Genomic DNA, 12,061 nt, shown 5'->3' with positions numbered 1-12,061 from the left:
CCTTAACAATCTTATATGTTTCAATGAGATACCTTCTAAACTCCAGAGTATACAAGCCCAGCTGCTCCATTCTCTCAACATTTGACAGTCCCGCCATCCCGGGAATTAACATCGTAAACCTACGCTGCACTCCCTCAATAGCAAGAATGTCCTTCCTCAAATTAGGTCGGGGCGACCTGACTTGTTATCCTAGCAGTTTGCTGCTGAAATACAATTATTCAACTCGTTGAGTGGTTCCAGTGATCCTATAACATCACAACCAGCACCGGCAGAGTGTGCACTACCTTTGGAAACACAACAACTAAACCAGCGACACAAAGATAGACACAAAAAGCTGCAGTAACTCAGCGGGATAGGCAGCGCCTCTGGTAGGGTTGCCAACTGTCCCGTATTAGCCGGGACATCCCGTATATTGGACTAAATTGGTTTGTCCCGTATGGGATCGCCATTGTCCCGTGTTTGACCGCTACTACTTGGGTCGAGGGGATTGTCGGGTTGGAGCGCGGCGTCCGACCCCACCTCACCCGGCCCGATGTAGTGCAGCTCGTGGAGTGCAGCAGCAGCAGCTCCTCGCCCGTGGCCCCGTCGGTCGGCAGAATTCTTATCAAACATGTAAAGCTGACAATAAGAAAATGAACAACATACACTAGGACATAGGGCAATGGAGAGCCAGACACATAGGTTTAATATGGTAGACAAAAATGCTGGGGAAACTCAGCGGGTGCAGCAGCATCTATGGAGAGAAGGAAATAGGCAACGTTTCGGGCCGAAACCCTTCTTCAGATATGAGGGGGGGGAAGATTTAATACGATTCTGAGAGGTAACATTTTCATGCATGGGGTGGTGGATGTATAGAACGAGCTGCCGGAGAGGGTAGTTGACGCAGGTACTATCGCAGTGCTTAAGAGACATTTAAACATGGAAAATGGATAGGACAGGTTTGGAGGGATATGGGCCTAACGCAGGCAGGTGGGACTAGCGTAGCTGGGACATGTTGGCCGGTGTGGGCAAGTTGGGCCAAAGGGCCTGTTTCCACGCTGTGTGGCTCTGTGACTCTATGATGTATCAAAACTGTAGATGACCTTTGCGGTTGTTCCCGCTGAGTTAGAGGCTAATGTGTTAATGTGTGGTTGGTTGTTTTGTTCAGAAATTTGGGTTTGACTCAACAAATCTGGGTCATCACGAAACTGAATCCAATAACTCCATTCTTTTACAAAACTCAATGTACACTAATGTGGTAACATCCTAACTGGTGAACAGCAGCACACATGCACACGCTCACGCACACGCACATGCACACGCACACACTCATGCACACGCTCACACACATGTGCATACACACATACAAATACATACACACGCATACACACATACACACACATACATACACACGCACACTTACAAATACATACACACATACACATACAGACACACCCACACACACCCACACCCACACACACACACACACACACACACACACACACCCACACACACACACACACACACACACACCCACACACACACACACCCACACCCACACACACACACACACACACACACACACACACACCCACACACACACACACACACACACACACACACACACACACACACACACACACACCCACACACCCACACACACACACACACACACACACACCACACACACACACACACACACACACACACACACACACACACACACACATACACACACACACACACCCACACCCACACACACACACACACACACACACACACACACACACACACACCCCACACACACACACACACACACACACACACACACACACACACACACACACACACACCCCACACACACACACACACACACACACACACACACACACACACACACACACACACACACACACACACACACACACCCCACACACACACACACACACACACACACACACCCCACACACACACACACACACACACACCCCCACACACACACACACACACACACACACACACACACACACACACATACACACACACACACACACACACACACACACACACACACACACACACACACTACCACAGTGTGAGACGTGCATCTGAAAATAGGAGTCTGTCTTTAGACTTTAGAGGCTGTAGAAACTTTAAAGAATGGGCGCGGAAACAGGCCCATCGGCCCATCGAGTCCGCGCAGACCAACATCCATTCCGTACACTAGCAGTATCCTACACATTCTAGGGACAATTTACAATTTTTACCTAACCTATAAACCTGCACATCTTTGGAGTGCGGGAGGAAACGAGAGCAGCCGGTGAAAACACGCGCAGGTCACGGGGAGAACGTACAAACTCCGTACAGACAGCACCCGTGGTCTGGATCGAACCCGCGTCTCTGGCGCTGTGAGGCAGCAACTCTACCGCTGCGCCACCGTGCCGTGCTGTGTCCTCCAAGCTGTATATTGCATCTTAGACGGCAGAAAGTTACATCCAATCCTAAAAATAAAGCAATGAATCCTGATTTTAATTATTTTCCTCTTTCCCAAATGATTAATTACTTTATTTTTTTTAAACTTTTATTTCCATTGCCAAGTCCCCCACGGTCAATATCCATATTCACAGTGGATAGAGTTGCTGCTTCACAGCGCTGGGGACCCAGGTTCGATCCTGACCTCGGGTGCTGTCTGTGCAGAGTTTGCACGTTTTCTCTGTGACCGTGTGGGTTTCCTCCGGGTGCTCCAGTTTCCTCCCACATCCCAAAGATGTGCAGGTTTAGTTTTAGTTTAGTTTAGTTTATTGTCACTGGTAGCGAGGTACAGTGAAAAGCTTTGTGGGTGGGTGCTGACCAGTCAGTAGAAAGCTCCCCCCAAAGACATGCGGGTTTGTAGGTTAATTGGCCCCTTTAAGATTGCCTCTAGTGTGTGGGATGTGGATGAGAAAGTGGGATAACATAGAACGGGGGATTAATTGTCTGCATGGGCTCGATGGGCTGAATGACCTGATTCCATGCTGTATTCCTTTTTTTTAAAATAATTTATTTATTAGAAGTAAGTACAATAATGTGGCACATTTTTTCAGGTGCCAAATACATTTTGGGGATTCCGCAACGGCGACTTCTCCCGCCCGAGTTGCGGGGTTGATAATTACCTGGAGCGGGGCCGTACATCATCGCCCGGCGCAGCTTTAAATGGCCGCGGGACTTGTTAGCGCCCGCCGGGGGCTCCAACACCAAGACCCGGAGCGCGGCCTTGCATCACCCGGCGCAGCTTTAATGACCGCGGGGCACTTACCATCGCCCGGCTTTGACTCTGACATCGGGAGGAGAATGAGGAGTGCAGGGGAGAGATAAGACTTTGCCTTCCATCACAGTGAGGAGGGGATTCACTGTGATGGATGTTTGTGTCAATTGTGTTGTGTCTTGGTTCTTTTTCTTGTGTGTATGACTGCAGAAACCAAATCAATGAGGTTCAAATGACACAAATAAATTGTATTGTATTGTATTGTATTATTCCCGTCTCTCCAAGTGTAAACATTTCAGTGCTGTATTCCTAAACTTAAAAACTAATTAAATTAAATAAACACTGGAGATTGTGGCAGCCCAGAATTCCTGGTGGGTAACTATGACCCAGGTTTATTTACAGTCCAGTTTAGTTTGGAGATACAGTGCGGAACGGAAACAGGCCCTTCGGACCACCAAGGCCTCGCCGACCAGTGATCCCCGCACATTAACACTATCCTACACCCACTAGGGACAATTTTTACATTTACCAAGCCAATTAACCTACAAACCTGCACGTCTTTGGAGTGTGGGAGGAAACCGAAGATCTCGGAGAAAACCCACGCAGGCCACGGGGAGAATGCACAAACTCCGTACAGACAGCGCCCGTAGTCGGGATCGAACCCGGGTCTCCGGCGCTGCATTTGCTGTAAGGCAGCAACTCTACTGCTGTGCCACCGTGCCGCACAAATGATTTAGTTTTTTTCTGTATCACGGAACATACTGTAGCAGACATCATTAGACACAATTGCCTGGTTTATAAACCCCAGCTCATGACTGCTGTTCCCGTTAAATCCCTGCATGGCGATTTGTTTAATATATGGGCTCATCTCAGATATGTACAGGGGCGTCACGGTAGCGCAGCGGTAGAGTTGCTGCCTTACAGCACCAGCGAGTTGCGTTCGATCCTGACTACGGGCGCTGTCTGTACGGACTTTGTACGTTCACCCCGTGACCGGGTGGGTTTTCTCCGGGTGCTCCGATTTCCTCCCGCACTACAAAGAAGTGCAGGTTTGTCGGTCAATTGGCTTCGGTAAAGATTGCAAATTATCCCCAGTGTGTGTGTAGGATAGTGTTAAGGGCCTGTCCCACTTACGCGACCGTTACAGGCGACTGCCGGCACCCGTCATAGGCCGCCGAAATTCTCAACATGTTGACAATTCAACGGCGACCAGAAAGACGCTACGACTCTTTGGTGGCCTCTCACGACCATACAGGCGACCCCTGGCAACGACCTTGGTCGTGAGAGGTCTCCTATGGTCGTGAGAAGTCTCCAAAGAGTCGTAGCGTCTTTCTGGTCGCCGCTGAATTTTTCAACATGTTGAAAATTTTCGGCCACCTATGATGGATGGGGTGCCGGCAGCCGCCGAAAAGGTCGCGTAAGTGGGACAGGCCCTTGAGTGAACAGGGTGATCGCTGGTCGGCACGGAATCGGTGGGCTGAAGGGCCTGTTTCCGCGCTAAACCTCTAAACTGAACTCAACCACAGGAGGACCCAGACGTGGCAATGGAGGTCAATGATGTGGTGCAATTCGCAGGGTAATTATCTCGAAAGCAATCTGTACTGCAGACCAAAGATCTTATAGCGCTATAAGATCTTTGCTGCAGACGTACTTTCTAGAAGTGATATGCGTCTTGGAGCCCTCTACAGGAAACTGCCAATTCCCAGGATGCCTGTGTGAATTCCACACTCATGATTTTCTTTGACCTCGAAAAATGCTAATCATCGTCCTGTTACTCATGCCTGCAAGACTTCCTGACAATTCCTGCAGAATGCGCAGAGTCTCTTGCCCAGGGTAGGGGAATCGAGGACCAGAGGACACAGGTTTAAGGTGAAGGGGAAAAGATTTAATTGGAATCTGTGGAGTATCTTTGTGGGTGTATGGAACAAGCTGCCAGAGGAGGTAGTGTTAAGGGCCTGTCACACTTTACAGGCGACTTTGGAGCGCAGAAGGTTACAGGGGGACGATAGAGGTCTTTAAAATGATGAGAGGGATAGACAGAGTTGACGTGGATAAACTTTTCCCATTGAGAGTAGGGAAGATTCAAACAAGAGGACATGACTTGAGAATTAAGGGACAGAAGTTTAGGGGTGACATGAGGGGGAACTTCTTTACTCAGAGAGTAGTAGCGGTGTGGAATGAGCTTCCAGTGGAAGTGGTGGAGGCAGGTTCGATTTTATCATTTAAAAATAAATTGGATAGGTATATGGACGGGAAAGGAATGGAGGGTTATGGTCTGAGTGCAGGTGGATGGGACTAGGGGAGAATACGTGTTCGGCACGGACTAGAAGGGCCGAGATGGCCTGTTTCCGTGCTGTAATTGTTATATGGTTATATAGTTGAGGATGGGACTATCCCAACGTTTAAGAAACAGTTAGATAGATGGGTAGGGCAGGTTTGGAGGGATATGGACCAAACACAGGCAGGTGGGACTAGTGTAGCTGGGACAGGTTGGCCGGTGTGGGCAAGTTGGGCCGAAGGGCCTGTTTCCACACTGTATCACTCTATGACTATGAACGGGCAAGCGCTGGTACTTCATGGCTTCCACAAGATGGAAACTGTGCCAAGAAATCTCGTGGTGAAGAAATCACAGTGTGGTGAAGAGAGGGCAGTGTGCTTGCCTTCATTGGCCAGGGCATTAAGTAGAAGGGTCAGGAACTCTCAGGAAGCCAGAGTTCTGACCTTTTGGGTTTTCAGCAGGAGGTGTCAGAGAAGTTACCACAGGGATAACTGGCATGTGGAGTCAGTAGAATTTAGTTCAGTTTAGTTTAGAGATACAGCGCGGAAACAGGCCCTTCGGCCCACCGAGTCCGCACCGACCAGCGATGCCCGCACACTAACACTATCCTACACACACTGGGGAAAATTTACGCACACACACCAAGCCAATTTACCTACAAACCTGCACGTCTTTGGAGTGTGGGAGGAAATCGAAGATCTTGGAGAAAACCCACGCAGGTCACGGGGAGAACGTACAAACTCCATACAGACAGCACCCGTAGTCGGGATCGAACCCGGGTCTCCGGCGCTGCACGCCACTTTCACAACCTAATTCAAGACCTTTTTTACTCGTGGATATTTTTCATCGGGCTAGAAAAACGCCCCGACCTACTTGATGCCACGAGTACCTACGACTAACATCACGGCCTGCTACGACCTACCCACGACCTCCTTCGGTCTCCTACGACCTCGTGACGACCATGCTGCGAGTATGAGTCAAGGGCAAACTCGGCAGAGGTGGTGAATTAGGTTGTGAAAGTGGGACAGGCTCATAAGGCAGCAATTCTACCACTGCACCACCGAGACTAAAGCGGACCGCCCTAAAGTGTTATAGAGTCACAGAGTGATACAGTGTGGAAGCAGCCCAACTTGCCCACACCAGCCAACATGTATGTCCCAGCTCTGACTCCGAATCTGAAGAAGGGACTTGACCCGAAACGTCACCCATTCCTTCTCTCCGAAGATGCTGCCTGTCCCGCTGTTACTACTCAAGCATTTTGTGACTATCTTTGATTTAACCCAGCATCTGCAGTTCCTACCTACACGAAATGAAAAGACCTAGTCTTTTTCTCCAGAGATGCTGCCTGACCCGTTGAGACATTCCAGCGTTGTGTGTCTATCTTCAGTATAAACCAGCATGTGCAGATCCTTCCTACATAATCTCATTCTTGCACGCTGTTTTTTATACATGCATGAATATCAAAGGTTGTGGTTTTCCTCAGAACATTCAGTTATTGTTGGTATTGGTGTTAACGTGCACTGTATGATGTGATGCCTGCGTGTTGCAAGAACAATGTTAGCTGTGACGAGGTGAATTGTACATAACAATGGTCAGAGCATTCAGTTCAGTTTAGTTTATTGTCACGTGTGCCGAGGTAGAGTGAAAAGCTTTTGTTGCGTGCGATCCAGTCAGCGGAAAGACAATACGTGATTGCAACCGAGTTATTTACCCATAATCATACTTTATGAGCCAAGTATGTTTTGCAACTTACGAGGAATTTGATTTGCCGTACGCTCATACTAATAAAAAGCAACAGAACACACAAAACACATGAACATCCACCACAGTGACTCCTCCACATTCCTCACTGTGATGGAAGGCGAAACAAAGTTCAATCTCTTCCCTTCTTTGTTTTCTAGCGATCGGGGGCCTCGAGTCTTCCGTTAACGGGACGATCTTAGCTCCCGTAGCCAGCGGCGGGCCTCCTCGTCGGGGCAATCAAGCTCCTGAATCGGGGGGGAATCTCAGCTCCCCCGCGCCGGGCGATCTACCCCGGGTCGGGGCTAGTCGAACATCGTGCAGTTTTGGAGGCGATCTCCCGAGACTGCGAGCCCTTGATGCCCAGGTCTGCAGTTGGAGCATCGATCGCAGGCAAGGGAGCGCAGGCTCCGATGATAAATCCACGGCCCAGCCGTGGGGCCCAAAGTCAGTCCCGAGCGAGGCCGCCAGCTCCACGATGTTAGGCCGCAGAGCGACCGGAGATACGATGCGGACAACAATCGCATCTCCGGCAAGGTAAGAGATTGAAAAAAAGTTTCCCCCGACCCCCCCCCCCCACTCCACCCCCCCACCCCCACCGCCCCACATAAAACAAACCAGAGAACATTAACACAAACTTTAAAACACACTAAAAATAACAAAAATATGACGAAAAGAACAAACAGACTGTTGGCGAGGCTGCCATTGAAGCGCCACCTAGTGGTATTATATAGATACAGTGTACAGATACATGATAAGGGAATAACGTTTAGTGCAAGGTAAAGCCAGTAAAGTCTGATCGAGGATAGTCCGAAGGTCACCAATGAGATAGATAGTAGTTCAGATCTGCTCTCTAGTTGTGGTAGGATGGTTCAGTTGCCTGATAACAGCTGGGAAGAAACTGTCTCTGAATCTGAAGGTGTGCGTTTTCACACTTCTACACCTTTTGCCGAAGATAGACACAAAATGCTGGCGTAACTCAGCAGGACAGGCAGCATCTCTGGAGAGAAGGAATGGGTGACTTTTCGGGTCGAGACCCTTACACATTGCATCTTTTGCCCGATGGGAGAGGGGAGAAGAGGGAGTGGTCAGGGTGCGACTGGTCCTTGATTATCCAATATGACAGTGACATTAAAAAGAATAAATTTAAAATGATATTGATAAATATGCAACTGCCAGGATATGTTTGATATAAAGCACATCAAATCAAACTATAGATTCTGTTAGACAAAAATGCTGGAGAAACTCAGCGGGTGCGGCAGCATCTATGGAGCGAAGAAAATAGGCGACGTTTCGGGTCGAGACCCTTCATTCTGTTAATTAATCTTCTAATGGCTGGGTTAAAAACAGCTTTTCAAAGCAGCATTTCATATTACACAAAGGTAGACAAAAATGCTGGAGAAACTCAGAGCGTCAGGCAGCATCTTTGGAGCGAAGGAACAGGTGACGTTTCAGGTCGAGACCCTGCTTCAGAACTGAAACGTCACCTATTCCTTCGCTCCATAGATGCTGCCTCACCCGCTGAGTTTCTCCAGCATTTTTGTCTACCTTCGATTATTCCAGCATCTGCAGTTCTTTCTTAAACATTTCATATGACACAAGTGTTTTTCAGCTGCTCCATACAATCCTTTTTCATCTTTTAAGAACATGATGTCCTTCCAAAACGAAATCAGAGAAAGAGGTTTATGAACGCTGCTCTGGACAAATTCAATATAACTTTTTAACCAGCCGCTGAAGTTGGAACCACATCCATATCTTAACAAGAGGACTCTTATTTAAATTATTGGATAGTTCGTATTGTTGATCCATAATGGGACTGAACAAGATCCCTGGAAGGGAAAAATGTAGCTAAGCATTTTCCCATATTAACCAAACATAAACCTGGTTTATGCGGTCATGGTGGCGCAGCGGTAGAGTTGCTGCTTTACAGCGCTTGCAGTGCCGGAGACCCAGGTTCGATCCCGACTACCGGTGCTGTCTGTACGGAGTTCGTCCGTTCTGCGTGGGTTTTCTCCGAGATCTTCGATCTCCTCCCACACTCCAAAGACGTGCAGGTTTGCAGGTTAATTGGCTTGGTGCAAGTGTAAATTGTCGCTAGTGTGTGTGGGATGGTGTCGATGTGCGGGGATCGCTGGTCGGCGCGGACTCAGTGGGCCGAAGGGCCTGTTTCCGCGCTGTATCTCTAAAAAATTGATGAGGCATAATGCCGTGGGCAACTCCATTAATTGGCAACAGCATTGTTTTAATCTTAGTCTCAAGATTCAGCGCGGAAACAGGCCCATCAGGCCACAGAGTCCGCGCCGACCAGCGATCACCCCGTACACCAACACTGAACTACACACTAGGGACAATTTACAATTTGTACCGAAGCCAATTAACCTACAAACTTGCACGTCTTTGGAGCGTGAGAGGAAACCGGAGCACCCGGAGAAAACCCACGCGGTCACGGGGAGGATGTACAAACTCCACACGAACAGCATCCGTAGTCGGGATCGAACCTGCGTCTCTGAGACTGGGAGGCAGCAGCTCTACCTCTGCACCACCTTGCCGCCCTTTTAAATGTACCAAATTCAGACTGGATGTGAGGGAAATGTTTCTCTCTCTCTCTCTCTCTGGGTTGTTTTGGCTGAGACATTAAGAAGTGAGAAGTCCTTCACTCAGCGGGTTACCAGAGTCGATTTAGATGTCAAATCCCAGAATATTTTTAAAAAGAGACAAATTAAAATAAATAATAATTAATGACTGCATTGAATGCAAGAGCAAACTTTAAAGGCTTTTTCCCTATTTACCCTATTAGCATGCGAGTGATATAGCATGGAAACAGGGCCTTTGGCCCACCCTGCCCACACCGGCCAACATGACCCAGCTACACTAGTCCCACCTGCCTGCATTTGACCAATATCCCTCTAAACCAGTCCAATCCATATACCTATCTAACTAGGGTTCCCAACTGTCCCGTATTAGCCGGGACATCCCGTATATTGGGCTAAATTGTTTTGTCCCGTACGGACGGCCCTTGTCCCGTATTTGACCGCTACTACTCGGGTCGAGGGGACTGTCGGGTCGGAGCGCCGCATCCGGCCCCACCTCACCCCGTCCCGATGTAGTGCAGCCCATGGAGTGCAGCAACAGGTCCTCGCCCGTGGTCCCGTCGGTCAGTCGGCAGCCCGGCCAGCTGTCCGACCTTCGGTACTTCGCTTACCGCCGACACCACCACCACCACCCCTCCTTCTCACGGCCGATCATCGGTTCATGAATTGGAGGGGGTGTCGGACTTTGCGCGCCACGTCGTGCGGCCCGGGCCAAAACTCCTCAGCTGGCCCGCCGGCTGGGCTTTGTGTGCAGTCCAGCACCCGGGGCCAACTCATCATTCACCCAGCCACGGCCGAGTCGGTCAGCGAATTGCCGTCGGAAATTTGTCCCGTATTTTGATCTTTTGTCCCTTAGTTGGGAGTGAGAACGTTGGCAACCCTATGTCTAACTGTTCTTAAACGTTGAAAATTGTCAATAGACAATAGACAATAGGTGCAGGAGTAGGCCATTCGGCCCTTCGAGCCAGCACCGCCACTCAACGTGATCACGGCTGATCCTCCCCAATCAGTACCCCGTTCCTGCCTTCTCCCCATATCCCCTGACTCCACTATCTTTAAGAGCCCTATCTCGCTCTCTCTTGAAAGCATCCAGAGAACCAGCCTCCACCACCCTCTGAGGAAGAGAATTCCACAGACTCACAACTCTCTGTGTGAAAAAGTGTTTCCTCATCTCCGTTCTAAATGGCTTACCTCTTATTCTTAAACTGTGGCCCCTGGTTCTGGACTCCCCCAACATCAGGAACATGTTTCCTGCCTCTAGCATGTCCAAACCCTTAATAATCTTATATGTTTCAATAAGATCCTTTCTCATCCTTCTAAATTCCAGAGTGTACAAGCCCAGCTGCTCCATTCTCTCAGCATCTGACAGTCCCGCCATCCTGGAAATTAACCTTGTGAACCTACGCTGCACTCCCTCAATAGCAAGAATGTCCTTCCTCAAATTAGGGGACCAAAACTGCACACAATACTCCAGGTGTGGTCTCATTAGGGCCCTATACAACTGCAGAAGGACCTCTTTGCTCCTATACTGGACTCCTCTTGTTTAAAAGGCCAACATGACATTCGCTTTCTTCACTGCCTGCTGTACCTGCATGCTTACTTTCATAGACTGATGAACAAGGACCCCCCAGATCCCGTTGTACTTCCTCTTTTCCCAACTTGACACCATTTAGATAGTAATCTGCCTTCCTGTTTTTGCTACCAAAGTGGATAACCTCACATTTATCCACATTAAACTGCATCTGCCCACTCACCCAACCAAGATACCCTGCATTCTCATAGCATCCTCCTCACAGTTCACACTGCCACCCAGCTTTGTGTCGTCTGCAAATTTGCTAATGTTACTTTGAATCCCTTCATCCAAATCATTGATGTATATTGTAAATAGCTGCGGTCCCAGCACCGAGCTTTGCGGTACCCCACTAGTCACTGCCTGCCATTCTGAAAGGGACCCGTTAATCCCTACTCTTTGTTTCCTGTCTGCCAACCAATTTTCTATCCATGTCAGCACTCTCCCCCTAATCTATGTGCCCTAATTTTGCCCACTAATCTCCTATGTGGGACCTTGTCAAATGTTTTCTGAAACTCCAGGTACACCCACTGGCTCTCCTTTGTCCATTTTCCCAGTTACATCCTCAAAAAACTCCAGAAGATTGGTCAAGCATGATGTCCCCTTTGTAAATCCATGCTGACTCGGACCGATCCTGTTACTGCTATCCAAATGTGCGG

At 48.9% G+C, this 12,061-nt stretch overlaps 1 long non-coding RNA gene across 1 annotated transcript; it reads left to right on the top strand.

Annotated features, from left to right (window-relative positions):
- Positions 1 to 459: 459 nt before the first annotated feature.
- On the top strand, positions 460 to 10,417 carry LOC116978735. Its single transcript, XR_004413529.1, has 3 exons — positions 460 to 588; positions 4,636 to 4,640; positions 10,401 to 10,417. It is a non-coding gene; the product is annotated as an uncharacterized LOC116978735 (long non-coding RNA).
- The last annotated feature ends 1,644 nt before the right edge of the window (positions 10,418 to 12,061 follow it).

Source organism: Amblyraja radiata, chromosome 11 (assembly GCF_010909765.2).
Source record: "Amblyraja radiata isolate CabotCenter1 chromosome 11, sAmbRad1.1.pri, whole genome shotgun sequence".
In the NCBI taxonomy this organism is placed as follows: Eukaryota; Metazoa; Chordata; class Chondrichthyes; order Rajiformes; family Rajidae; genus Amblyraja; species Amblyraja radiata.
This window is presented reverse-complemented; position numbering and strand designations above follow the sequence as displayed.